The sequence below is a fragment of the Anomalospiza imberbis genome, chromosome 19 (assembly GCF_031753505.1).
Source record: "Anomalospiza imberbis isolate Cuckoo-Finch-1a 21T00152 chromosome 19, ASM3175350v1, whole genome shotgun sequence".
NCBI lineage: Eukaryota > Metazoa > Chordata > Aves > Passeriformes > Viduidae > Anomalospiza > Anomalospiza imberbis.
Genome location: NC_089699.1, coordinates 6649701 through 6663616, shown reverse-complemented (window position 1 = coordinate 6663616; position 13916 = coordinate 6649701). Strand labels below are relative to the sequence as shown.

Below are 13916 nucleotides of genomic sequence, written 5' to 3'. Positions count from 1 at the left end.
AGTGGAAAATAAAGGCTGGAAAATAAAATAAAATAAAAATAAAAGTGGGAAATAAAATCCACATCAGCACAGTTGCACGGTGGCCACTGGGCTACCAATTCTCCAGTTTAGAGAAGTGGTCTCCAGACTGAGGGCAAGGATGGGGGAGCTGCCCTGTGGGAAATGGATTTATAGAGAACTCTCAAAGCTTGATAGAAGGTTTACATAGTGTGCATCTGTATGTAAATTTTGAGATAAGAAATATTGATTTAGAAACGCCATGGAATAGGACAGACATCGTTGAGAGAGAAATGGAACTAGAAACAAGTCCTAAAGGGTGGCTTTGTAAAAAATACTAGATACTTTGGAGAAATAGAACTATGAAAAATGTATTGTAATAGGACTCGCGAGGGGTAATTTTAGATGATTGGCTTTAAGGCATCTACAGCTTGGTGTGGCAAAAGCTGATAGGCCCAGAAATGCTTGTAATGTATTGTAATTAAGAAATAAATTTGCTTCTGATTGTGATGGCGTGAATTATAACATCTGTATTGTCTCACCCTTCACATGAGACTGAAAATGGAATAAAAGTTTTTTAAACACCTCTCAGTTGCCCCATCTCTGGGTCAGGAAAAGGCTTAATCCAACATGCTAGTGCCAGAGCTCCTGCAGAAAGGGTTGTGCTCTGCTGCTACTGGTTTAAATTCAATAATCCGTCAATCCCACTTCACTTAGGATTCTACAAGCTGTGAAAGGTGAAAAGCAGCGATTCCATGCACACACAAGTCAAATGACACGGATATTAATTAACCTTGCACACTAGCTTAGCCCTGAGAGACCTTCATGGCTCTCACTTGCTCCTGGCATCAGCCTGGCCAGCTGGAACCACAAATCAGGGAGGGATCAGTGCAGAGCAGTTAAATATTCACACATCTGCTGTTGCCAGTGCTCCGCCACAAACAGTTCAATTTTTACCAAAATCAGCTTGGTGTGACACCTCCCTGGGACTTTTCCAAGAACCTGGGGCACTCTGCGCCCCAGAGCTGCGGGATGGGTGGGAGCTGCACCTGGCACAGGTGAGAAGGGGGATTTGCCAAGGTGCAGTCCTGTGAGCTAAACTGGGCTTTCACCTTAAACTGAGATGTTAATCTGCCACTTCAGACATGAGCTGTCACTACCAACCACAGTTTCACGTTCTTTCTCATGCTTACTTCATCCTTGGCAAAAAATTAGAAAATTTAAAAGACTCTGCAAACATGACTTGAGTGAGGCAAACCTGTTTTCCACAGTGAAAGTTTTTTACTGTTCTCCTTTCTCCTGAGCAGGCCCAGGGCAGTTTCTCCTGGGCTTTGCAGAGGTGGCATCCCTCCAGCAACACCTGGACACACTGTGAGCTGGTCCCTCAGTAACTCTGGCACTGCTCACCCCATCACTTCTGCATGTGGGTTTGATTTTGGGGGGCTTTTTTTGTTTGTTTGGGTCTATGGTGGGCTTTTCTGGGGGGTGGGGAGGTGTTTTACTGTCCCTTTTTTGTCGTTGTTGTTTTTTTTTGTTTGTTTGGGATTTTTTTAAAAAAATATTTTGGGGTTTGGTTTTGGCTTTTTTTGCTATTTTAGCATCTCTCACACAGCACTAATTATGACAGCAACCCTTCACAGAAGTTTACCATATCTTCCAAAGATTCTGGTTATCCTCATTTGGTTTGATCTGCTCACTTGCAGCCAGGGTGAAAATATTTCCCTCTGTCCCATCCAGGCTCAGCTTGCTCATCCCAGAATGCACAAGGTGCCAACTCCCATTTCACTCTCCCTGCATATTTCTGTCCATCTCCTACATCCCTTTAAAAAGCCACAAGCACGCAAGCAATTTAGCTTGGGGAAAAAATAAGTGACAAATAGCAATAAAATAGCCAACTGCAGGCATGAGATCCACAATGTGTTTGTCATTTAGATTTAATCAAAATGTTAATAGGCATTCAGTGTTATTTGAGAATTTCAGATGTATTTAATATGAGAGGATTTGCATATCTACCACTGAGTTTTTAATCCTTGATAAATGTGTAGAATAATCAATTATTCAATGAACATACAAGAGTTGGCTGATTAAATCTCAATTATAAAGGCAAGCCTTACCCACTCTATTTATTATGACTGTTCTCTCAGCATTGCCTAATTAAGCCATATTTGATTATGGGGTGAAAAACATTTATTGCAGCTATTGTGGCTCTGTAATTGATGCTTATCTGTGGCCTGGCTGTTAAGCCCTAATAAATACATTTTAAATAGCTAATTATTTAATTAACAACACTCTTCCAAGCTCAGTGTAAAGTATTCTGCAGCCCTGCCAGGAAAGCCCTGACAGCAATGAAAGCTCTGGAAGCTGCTGCAATGTTTTCACCCCTCTCTCCATCCCACCTCTGCCTCCAGTGCTTTGAAAAGAGGCTCCACCACAAGGGTTGGGATCCATCAGTCCAAAGTGGTCTCTGCAGCGTGGACATTGACACCTGAACTGGTGTTTATCTGTCCCAGCCCAGGGAGAGGATGCTGTGTTTCTGTTTGTAGGACACATCCAGCTCCTTTTATTCATCACTTTTTTCTTTAATATTGTGCTGCCAACATCCTGCTCCTCCAGCAGCCTCACAGCACTCCCACCTTGAAGACAAGTGAAGGTCAGCAAGATGAAAGTGCAGCTCAGTGATATTACATGTTCAGTCACATCTTCTGACCTTTATTTTCTCACCCATTTCTTGAAAGGTTGACAAAACCTTCCAAGTCAAGCTATTTCCAGTCACTGCTTGGCCCAAGAGGCAGCTCTGTGCTAGTCCCCGCTTCAATTAACTCCAATTAAGAGAGGCAAAAGCACAAGAGCTTTGTAACCCTTCCATAGAAGAAGCCCTTCTGCAGGAGATTTTGGACATCACCAGGTGTCTACAGTTTAGTTTCAGCTCGCAGTTCAGCAACTGGAGATGTTCAAAAAAGAAGAGCATCACAGTGTGCCCAAGATTTGTTTAGTTTCCCTCAGTCATGAGGATTTAACTCCCCTTCCTTGCTGAGACTCTTGTACCAGAATTCACAGAATTACCAGGTTGGAAGACACCTTCAAGATCATCAAGTCCAGCCCCAACACCTCAACTGAACCCTGGCACCCAGTGCCACATCCAGTCTGTTTTGAACACACCCAGGCATGGTGACTCCACCACCTCCCCGGGCAGCCATCCCAGAACTTTATCACCTTTCTGTGAAAAACTTTTCCCTAATATCCAACCTGTATTTCCCTTGGTGCAGCGTAAGATCTACCACAGAAACAGAGAAAATGGAAAGGAAAGGGTCTGTGTGAACCCTTCCTAAATGAACACACACATCCCCAGCACCAGCTCCCAAAAATACACAGCAGGTAGGCTGGAAGGAGACGTAAGGGCATTGCTGAAGCTCAGCATCTCTGTGACTCTCTGGTGCTTTTCTGCAGGGTTTGAAGATGTGCAGTTTAGGCTACTCAGCCACTGTCTTTTCCTGTGGTTTAAAATGAGCATTGCTCTAAGTTTCCCTTTTCTTCAGATCAAATCATTCAACCTGCTCTAACTACCCAGTATTACAAGCACTTGCCCAGCTCATATTTTTTTAAATGTGTTTGCTAATTTGAAGCAAGATTTGCTAATGCAAACCTGGTGGGATGTAATTGCAGCAGACACCAACACAAGTAGAAGTGAGAAGGATTTTTGCTAAGAACTACAGAAACAATCCCAAAGCTCCTCAGAGAGCCAGCAAATCCTGCCTTTCCCAGGCAGGATTCCTCCTAGCACGGGAACTTGCAAAATACCATAATTGAATTATCCATCTGTTCATTATCGGGGAATTATCTGCTTCAGGGTTTTCTTCCTCTACAAGCCAGAAATGGTGAAAATTTGCCAAAAGAAATTAAAAATCTGAAAAGCTGAATGCAAAGCACCAGGGTCAGCCCCAGCCAAAGCCTGTTTGGGACAGAGGAAGTTTAATTGCATTTGGTCTTTAGGAAACAAACACTGACAGCCCCAATATCACACAGTGTTACCCACAGTCACTGTCCCAGCCACTCTGGTGCCTCTTGGTCTCCTTTGGGCCACCAAGGGAGCACAGGAGGCAACAACAATCTGAGCCCCTTGAACACAGGGATGCTGTGACTTCCTCTTCAAGTCAAACATCTTGGTTTATCTGTTAGTGAGGGATCCTCCTCACGAGTTCTGCATGCTCCTTTATAAGCTAATTATAAGTGAATTATAACTTAATTACAATTTGAATGTAATTTTGACTCCAAACCATTTTAAATCCCACAGAATATTAAGTACCAACTTCCATCTAACAGCCACTGGCATTTCCTTTTTACTCCAGCTATAATGAACCTCAAAATAACAACTCTGCTCTTCTCTCTCCTCAACCAGCCAGGCTGTTAAACTGGATCCAGAAGTTCCACCCACAGCACCCCAAGTATTCTCATATTCTCAATAAATTTGGAACCATCTGTTATGTGCCTCTAACCCAGGTTTGATGGCAGCAAACAGCACAGTGGCCTTGCAGAGGATGGGAAACACCCACAGTCTCTTTAAGCAGCCAGTCAGGTGCTTCAGAGTCTCTGAAAAACCAGGCAAATGTAACAAATCACACCAGAACTGTGTGTGTAAAAACCAGCACTGAATATTGATGGTTTAAAACTCAGTTCAAACCAGCTCAATAATTTGTTTTTTTACAGTGTCTCAGAAAGAATCACTTTAAGGAGAATACTCCCCAATTTTTATCTTGGAGGAGGGTGTGGAAGCTGTTTCACACTGGGGCTAAATGCAGACCCTTTGGGATAAGGCATATATTGAATAGAAATACAGCTACCTGCATCCTCTACCCACAGCTGAAGGGGAGATGGCAGGGATTCCTCTGGGATCATCTGTTTGCAGCTCTGAGCTGCTTTTTCCTGGGAGGAAGAGTCAAAGCTGAAGATTTATCATTAGGATTTTTCTTCAAAAGAATTTTAATGAAGCAGAAATCCTAAATGTAGAAAATTAAAGAGCCTCCTGTTTTATCCCTGGTATCTAAATCCTGTAGGCAACATGAAAGTCACTGAAATATTTCTAAGCCTGAATAATACAAAATATATAGATGAGACTCTTCCTCTGATGAATATTTTATAGGAATAGCCTCAGCACGGAATGTGGAGAGCACCTTCACTCCCACACACATCTGTGTGTACATGCAGAACTCAAGAGTCTAAAATGAGGAGATTTTACCATGCAAAAGCACAACCATCAGCTTCTGCGCTCTTTTGCCAGCCAGGGAGCACAAACTCCTCCTCACTGTGATGTCCATCAGCCTCTCCCTTCACCCTGTTCCCCTTTCAAGCCCCTCCACATGCAGCATTTCCAGGTTCTAGCATAAAGCATCATTCCCAAAGCAGTTCATTCAGCACAAACTGACATCAAGAATATCCCTCTCACAACAACTCTTTTGGCTAGCTGTATCAGCTTCACACCAGATTTACTGCCAGTCCCTCTCCTCGAGGTCCCTGCCCTGGGCCAAACCCCAGTGCTGGGATGAGCCAAGGACAGGGAGCTGCTTTGTTTTCCTGGCACTCCTGGGGACAGGCTGAGGTGTGAGCACAGCTCAGTATCAGCTCGGACGAGTCGCAAGGGAATTAAACTCGAGCACAGTCTGTGAGTGATGCCACCAGCAGGAGGCTTCAGGGACAGATAAGGCACACACACCACTCCTGGGATGGGCTGGACCTAGACACGGAATTATTTTATGATCTGGAGTTGTGCAAGTCCTTTCTAGACCTTGCTGGCCCTAGCCCAGTGTCGATTCTTTTGCTTCTTTTCTGCCAAGGCTGGGATTAAATATGCAATACAGTATTTCTTGTTTGGATTCAGACGTTTATTAATTCTTATCTCTTTTACAGTCTTACAAACCATGAGTTCTACAGCACTCACTCTAACAAACTAAAAATGGAGCCCAATTGCTCTCTCTACAAAGCCTTTGAAGGATAAACTGTCCAATTAAGAAATGACACCTAAATTATTGTTACTTTTAACCCCATAACCAACCACCTCTGCCTGCAATGTGGACTTTTTTATCCAATTACACAAAACCACCCAAACCCATGGAGAAGAAAGAGGAGGAGAAGGAGGACCAGCCTCTGCTCTAAAACCTCTATCTTGCTTTATATATATTGCTATATTCTAAACCCTTCCACTCTGAGTTTCCCACCCTGTAATATCACACACTTCCTATTCAAACTCCACACCCACAATCCCAGTTCTGCCATTCCATTTTGGAAGCTTCTCCACGGCCTCAGGTGAAATGCAGTGTTCTCCTGGAGGTCAGAGTCTGTCAGCACAGAAAGCCTGGAATTCTCAGTGACCAGGGTTAAAACATCCCACGACTCTGCTTTAGCATCCTTCCTGGTGCCTCTTCCCACCCTTCAGGAACAGTCTGTGACTTTCTCCATTCTCCTAAAATGGCCTGTTTTTAACAATCCAGGGAGTTCCCTCCCTCATTAATGGGTATGCCCAGAGGTGTGGCAGGTGGTGTCTAATCTAAGCATAGGAACAGATATTAATAAAAGCCTTTACACTATTGCACCATTAAACACCACTCTGTGATCACGTTTTCCTGTTAAGCATTGATGCCAACTCCTGTTGTAGTATTCACCATTAAAAATCTTTTAAATGTGCTTTCACCGATGTAAAAAAAAAAAGTTATTTGAGGTCACAGAGCATTAAGTACTGATTTCCTACTTTTAGACTGGTATTTCCTTTTTCTTTAGCTAAAAAGAGTGTCAGACTCACAACCCTTCTCCTCCTTTCCCCTCAACTGGCCGGGCTGTTTGACAGAACTAAAGGCTCTGACAGATTTAACCACAATCTGATGTACTAAACTGAAGCACCCCATTAACCAAGCTAAGAGTTAAGCACTTGTGGTTTTTGAAGACACATCCTGTTTTTGATGTAAAGGAAACAAAAAAAAAGACACAAAAACAGGGAGGAGGAGCCCAAAAAAAAAAAAAAAAAAAAAAAAAAAAAAAAAAAAAGTAGGTTCCAGTTCTTACAAACTAAACTTGCTCCTGAGGAAATACACTGCCAGCACAAATATGAAGGAAAACTTCACAATGAAGAGTTGAGTTTTTGAGGCATTGCATGTGCCTGCCTTTTTATTTAAAGACTTTCAAAGTAGATGGAAAGGCCACAGTTATCCTGGGGCTTGATTTAGGCCCCTGTTAGACAAAGGGCAGCCACAGAGACAGAAAGTGCTGCCTGGGGGTGGATGCCAGGTGATGTACCAGGTGAAACTAAACCACAGCAGAGCTGCAAAAGGTTGTGACAGCTCCCCCTTCACTTGCTGGCCTGGCTGAGAACACTTCCATGGTGCCTTGAGAAGGCTGGCCTAGAACAGAGGCTGGACAGAGCTAAAGAATAAAGCAGGGATTTGTTAAAAGGATCTCCTCAGTGGATCCACCTTGGGCAGCACCAGAGCCCAGCCAGGGCTGCACCCAAATGAACCCAAATGGTCCCAAAATGCACGAGAGCTCCCGGGGGCTCTCACTGTGATCAGCTCTGCTCCATTGGCACATTGGAGTTCATTGTCCCATTCCAGCTTTAGCCCATGCAGTCCCATCCTGCTTGTTTTTCTCTCTTCAGCCCATGTTGTTTGTGCTCTTGGGCCTGAGATTTGGATCATTTGTCCTTGGTGCCCAGCTGGAGAAGGAATTGTTTTGTCTCCCTGCTCTGTGAAGAGAGATCAGCATCCCCTGATATGAAGCTCAGACCCACACACTAAAGCAGCACAGAATCTGAAAAACATAAAGCTAAAACCTGAGGCATCATCCAGAGTGAGCACAAGGCCAGCTCAGGCTGCTGGGTGTCCTGGGGACACTGGGAACATCCAGCACCTCCTTCCCCAAAACACTGCACCTCCCTCAGAGCGGGGTTACACCTGCACTCGCTGCCTTTTGCAGGCTGTGAACATCTCCCACTCTTTCCAGGATGTCTGACAATTACAAGCAATTCACAAATTCACAGTGCACCTGCCCACAGAGCTGTGTTTCACACATTAACCACACAGGGCTGGGTTGTTTTCTTGAGACCAAGCTTCTGCTGGAGGACAGCACTGGTGCTCCATGCACCTGTATCAGCAGGGACTGCCCCAGGATCAGATCCCTCAAAACCCCAGTTGCTTTCTCTAATCTAGAGAGTGTTGTATCTGGATTTCTGTATATCAGTATTTCTAACCTAGAGCTGTAGAACCTGCAGTTTCCAGAACACACAAAACCCAACCAATATTCAATTATTCAATGAACATAAAATAGTTGGCTGATTAAATCTCAATTATAAAGGCAAGCCTTACCCACTCTATTTATTATGACTGTTCTCTCAGCATTGCCTAATTAAGCCATATTTGATTGTGGGGTGAAAAACATTTATTGCATCTATTTTGGCTCTGTAATTGATGCTTATCTGTGGCCTGACTTCTGCCTGCTAACAGCCCCTCAGCCAAGGCCAGCTGCCCTGGGGACAGCCGGGACCTGTCTCCACTGAGTGGCCACAGGCAGCTGTAGTACACAGCATGGTGTGACAGTGAGGGAACCGAGGGGCCACAGGCAGCTGTAATGATGCATTACGATTTTAGCCTTTATATTTTCCAAACCCTGTACTGCATTAGTGCATAACTCTGAACTCCATATAAAGTGTCAGCTACTGCCTTCACATTTTTGTCAGACAAAACAATCCTTCTGGGCCTGAAACTCAAAGACACCCTACAGCCTCAGGCCCCAAAAAGTACACACAAAAGTGAATTTGGGGGGCACAAACTGGGGGAATAGGACTTCATTACCTGAAGCTGTAATTGGACAACTAGCACCTGATATGTAAATGGACCAAACTTATATCTGTCTGAAAAACTGGTGACCATTGTCCATCTTGGGTGTAGCCCCTTGGGGAGGCTTGAGGCCTGCCCTCAATGTACCTCAGTAAATATATCTGCTTTTATTCTCTTAACCTTGTCTAGCCTCTGTTTCTAGGTAAGCCTGGAAAAGGCATCAGTAGCATAGAGCATGGTGTGACAGGGACAGTGAGGGAACTGAGGGGCCACAGGTGTAACACAGAGCATGGTGTGACAGTGACAGTGACAGGGAACTGAGGAGCCACAGCTGTACAGCTGTAACACAGAGCATGGTGTGACAGTGACAGTGACAGGGAACTGAGGGGTCACATCTGTACAGCTGTAACACAGAGCATGGTGTGACAGTGACAGTGACAGGGAACTGAGGGGTCACATCTGTACAGCTGTAACACAGAGCATGGTGTGACAGTGACAGTGAGGGAACTGAGGGGTCACATCTGTACAGCTGTAACACAGAGCATGGTGTGACAGGGACAGGGAACTGAGGGGCCACAGCTGTACAGCTGTAACACAGAGCATGGTGTGACAGTGACAGGGAACTGAGGGGCCACAGCTGTAACACAGAGCATGGTGTGACAGTGACAGGGAACTGAGGGGCCACAGCTGTACAGCTGTAACACAGAGCATGGTGTGACAGGGACAGGGAACTGAGGGGTCACATCTGTACAGCTGTAACACAGAGCATGGTGTGACAGTGACAGGGAACTGAGGGGCCACAGCTGTACAGCTGTAACACAGAGCATGGTGTGACAGTGACAGTGAGGGAACTGAGGGGTCACATCTGTACAGCTGTAACACAGAGCATGGTGTGACAGGGACAGGGAACTGAGGGGCCACAGCTGTAACACAGAGCATGGTGTGACAGTGACAGGGAACTGAGGGGCCACAGCTGTACAGCTGTAACACAGAGCATGGTGTGACAGGGACAGGGAACTGAGGGGTCACATCTGTACAGCTGTAACACAGAGCATGGTGTGACAGTGACAGGGAACTGAGGGGCCACAGCTGTACAGCTGTAACACAGAGCATGGTGTGACAGGGACAGGGAACTGAGGGGCCACAGCTGTACAGCTGTAACACAGAGCATGGTGTGACAGGGACAGGGAACTGAGGGGCCACAGCTGTACAGCTGTAACACAGAGCATGGTGTGGCAGTGATGGAACCCTGGGGCCACAGCTGTAACACAGAGCATGGTGTGACAGGGACAGGGAACTGAGGGGCCACAGCTGTACAGCTGTAACACAGAGCATGGTGTGGCAGTGATGGAACCCTGGGGCCACAGCTGTAACACAGAGCATGGTGTGACAGCGGCAGTGACAGCGAGGGACCCCGGGCATTGGCAGGTGGCAGCTCAGAGGACAGCCAGGCTGCTTTCGGGTGATGCTCTGCAGAAGCGCTGCCCCAGCCCTGCCGAGAGCACAGCAACCACAGGCTCCTGCCAGAACATGCTCACAGGTCTCTGTCTCAGCTTGGGGACAGGCCAGACCACAGAGCAGCCCCCTCTTAGCACTTCTGAACATAAATAACACCCCAGGCCCCTCTGCAGCAGGCAGGCTTCGCTGTCTCCACCACAAAACCATGACTTTTGTCTTGAGATGTGAGAGCAGCCCAGCTGCAGAAAACAGGTTATTAAGGGTTGTAGTTCTTTTTATTATGGGTATTTCTGCCTCTCTTTTGTTCCACCCAAGTGGTGCCCCTAGGTCTGAACATTAGGAATAAGAGGCACTGGAAGAAGTGCCCTTCTCTGCCTCCAGCCAAGCCCACTCAGACAATTTGCAAGCTCACCATGACCACCATGGTGAAATTTACTCCCAAAAGCACCAGGAGGACAACAGCCATCCTTTCAGTGATGGATCCCTCCTGGTTCACCTAATCCTAGACAAGTCTAAAAGTTGCAAAGCCTCAGTTCGGCCTGTTCATTTGAGTTTTTCTGTGAGTTCTAAACTTGCTAGGAATTCTCCTCTATTTCCTCTTTTGGCTAGGACAGAAATATAATGAGCTATTATACCATGCTACAACTTTATTTCCAGAACATCCTTGCAAGAAAGACCACATGGCTTTCTGTGTGTGCTCTGTGTGAAAGGACTGTTTTTAATTTTAGCCTTGAAAGTCATTAGGAACTGTAATTTCTTTACCTGCAGTGTGCACACACATGCTTGATTTCTTTTTTGAAATCTTGAACTGTTCAGAGTTGTTTGATTTGTTTTTTAATTAAATAAAGAGTTTTGAGTCCAAAAGGTGTTAGAGTTTAGGCACCAACAGCCATCACTTCGAGGATATTTCCTAGAGAAGCTTCCAGAGTGAGGATTAGAAAGTATGAGAGGGAGGGTAACAGAGAAATCCACAACAATGTTAGAGCTCCTTCAATAATCTCAATTCTCAGAAATCACGACCATTTGTGCAAAATGTCCTCTCTGCAATGGGACTTTAAATGTCACTCACCCACAAGCTTGCAGCCAATTTCTCTGAGCAGAGAGAATACAACACAAGTGGAAACCAGCAGCAGTAAAGTGGCTTTAGTGACTTCTTAGAAGACTTGCCCTGAGCTGTAAGGCAGTAACGTGTGGGGAAAGAGACCCCACAAACCAAGTGGGGATTTTTCTGTCCTACCAGAGCAGAGTGATAAATTCCACCATCTGAGGATGAAATTATTACTATCATTGGTAAAGCAACACTTGTACAATGACCCCGAGAATAAGCTTTCACAACTTGTGTGATTCTGCTAAGAGCAGATGGACCAAATGTCTCAGGGTGTCAGGTGCAGAGAGGGATGAACTTAAAGGCTTTCCTAGAGAGTTATTAATTACTAATTACTGATACTAATTCCTAGAGAGTTATTAATTGCTAATTACTGATACTAATTCAGTAAGAAGGAATGAGAGATCATCTTCCACTTGGCATGTGCAGTGTTCAGACATTATTCCCATTACAGACAGAAAGCACAGGAGTGTAGCAGAGTATTGCTAAAATCTCAGCTGGAAATCTCTGGGGCCATGAACTTGATCTCCAAGGAGAGTTTCAGACACGTGCCACTCAGTTGGTGCAGTCAAATACCAGCCAAAAGCAAAATAATGGTTCTTGTGAAGTAGTTACACAGGAATTAGCACCATCCAAAGAGTTCTTCCAGCCCTACCAGCAGTTAATTACACAGTGTGGAGTCACCTCCCATCCACAATTGGACAGACAATCTACTTGTACCACACAGATTGTGACAACACTGAAAAGTTTTAGTGTTAGGACAGAATGGTTTATTCCCTTTAGCCAGTATTTAGGTTGGTTGTTCTATTTCCATTTCTTAAATGAAAAAATTATGTGAGATTCTTGTAGATAAGGCAGAGTGCTCTGGCTATCTGAGAGAGTAATGTATGATGACTAATGTATTGATTTTCTAAAAAGTAAGTAAAAACCTGTTGAGACTCCAAATGAAATTGGAAAGATTTCTTGCATGTTGCACAAAGCCAGTAACCAGTCATTCCATTGTTGCACAAAGCCAGTAACCATTTCATTCAAAGGAATTGAAATAGTGTTAAAAACCATGCAAAACAACATAAATGCTGTTAAATTATACAAGCAGTAAAAGAACTCATTAACTAGTGCAGGAGCAAATTAACCAAATATGTCAGATGAAAGAAATAGCACCCATGAGGCATTTTCAGCACCTCAAAGCTGTGAGAAAACCAAATCTATGAACCAGAAAAAAAAACCCTGCGTGTTTTCAAATTGACTGTAAGCTGACTGCTAATATAATGCAAGTTAAGGGTTACAAAGCATTCAGAAAGAAAGTAAATGCTTTGGAAAACAAGTGCTTACAAAAGCTTGCATACCATGAGTGTAAATAGGTTTTTTACTAACACAGGGACTTTGAGAAATCAGCAGCCAGTAGCTTGTCCTCAGCAGAGCCAGCAGTGTTGGACATATTTTGGTCAGATCCTCTGAATTCCATAACAGGATGCCTCCTGCATGAGTTATTGGATGGAAAAGGAGTCACCAGCAAGAGACAGGTGGGAGAAACTGGCTCCAGACCACAAACCCAGCATGGGATTCAGACATGCATCATGCAGCAGTCACAGCTGCTAGGAGCACATAAACATTGGATTGCAGGAGTCAGTGGAGACATCCCAGTGTCCTGCAACATGTCACAAGCCACAAGAGCAGAACCTGCTTCTCTCCTGTCTTCTGCCCCCCCTGCAAAACGTTTTGTGGCTCAACGTGGCTTATCAGCCTCCCTGGCACCTGAGTTCAGGCACGTTCTTGTCACACACGCCTGAGTCAAGGGGTTAAAATGCTTTTCCCAGCTAAATTTCCCTGAGTCTACAGGCTCCACGAGCACTAATCCACATGTGCTGGCTGATATATTCAGTTCTGCAAATAACCAGAAGTATTCTTGATGAGCCTTCCCCTTCCCAGGCACTCAGCCCAGGCCACTCCCTGCAGACCCCTGAGTCATTTCAGACACTCTTTGTACCTTGCCTCTTGGGATTTCTGCTTCTGACCTGCTGTCCTTGCTCAGCTGCCTTGGCTTGCCCCATCCCTGTTCCTCTGACACTGGAGCTGCAGCCCTGCTTCCCACCTGAGCCTGCTGGGGCATCTCCAATACCCTGATACTGCTCTCACTGCTGCTGGTCCCATCCCAGCCTCAGAACTGCACTTCTCACCTCTCCTTGAAAACCATCTCCCTCTCCAGAGGCTGAGACAAGACAAAAAGAAGCAAGAGCAACAGAATTAGCCCAGAGCAATTGTCTGCAACTCTGGGGGTGAAAATTTCTGTTTCTCTGCTTTCCAGGGAAGATTTGAGACAACTCAGCATCTTCAGAATGCTCCAGCCCTCTTTATTTAAAATAAAATTTATTTTATTAAATCCCCAATTATTCCCTGACACTCTGGAGCTAAATTCCCCAGTAGTTCATTCACCACTGCTTGGGTTAATCGTGGTGCCCATGAAATAGCTCAGTGTGTGTAATTTTCCTCAGAAAGGTGTTACTTATTTTTTTAAAAATTTGTTTACACCAAACCACCAA

General features: G+C 44.9%; 1 protein-coding gene across 1 annotated transcript in view; it reads right to left on the bottom strand.

Annotated features, from left to right (window-relative positions):
* Positions 1-13916, bottom strand: part of CD7 (CD7 molecule) — a 203626-nt gene that overhangs the window by 180077 nt on the left and 9633 nt on the right. The gene's annotated exons all lie outside the window — the stretch shown is intronic.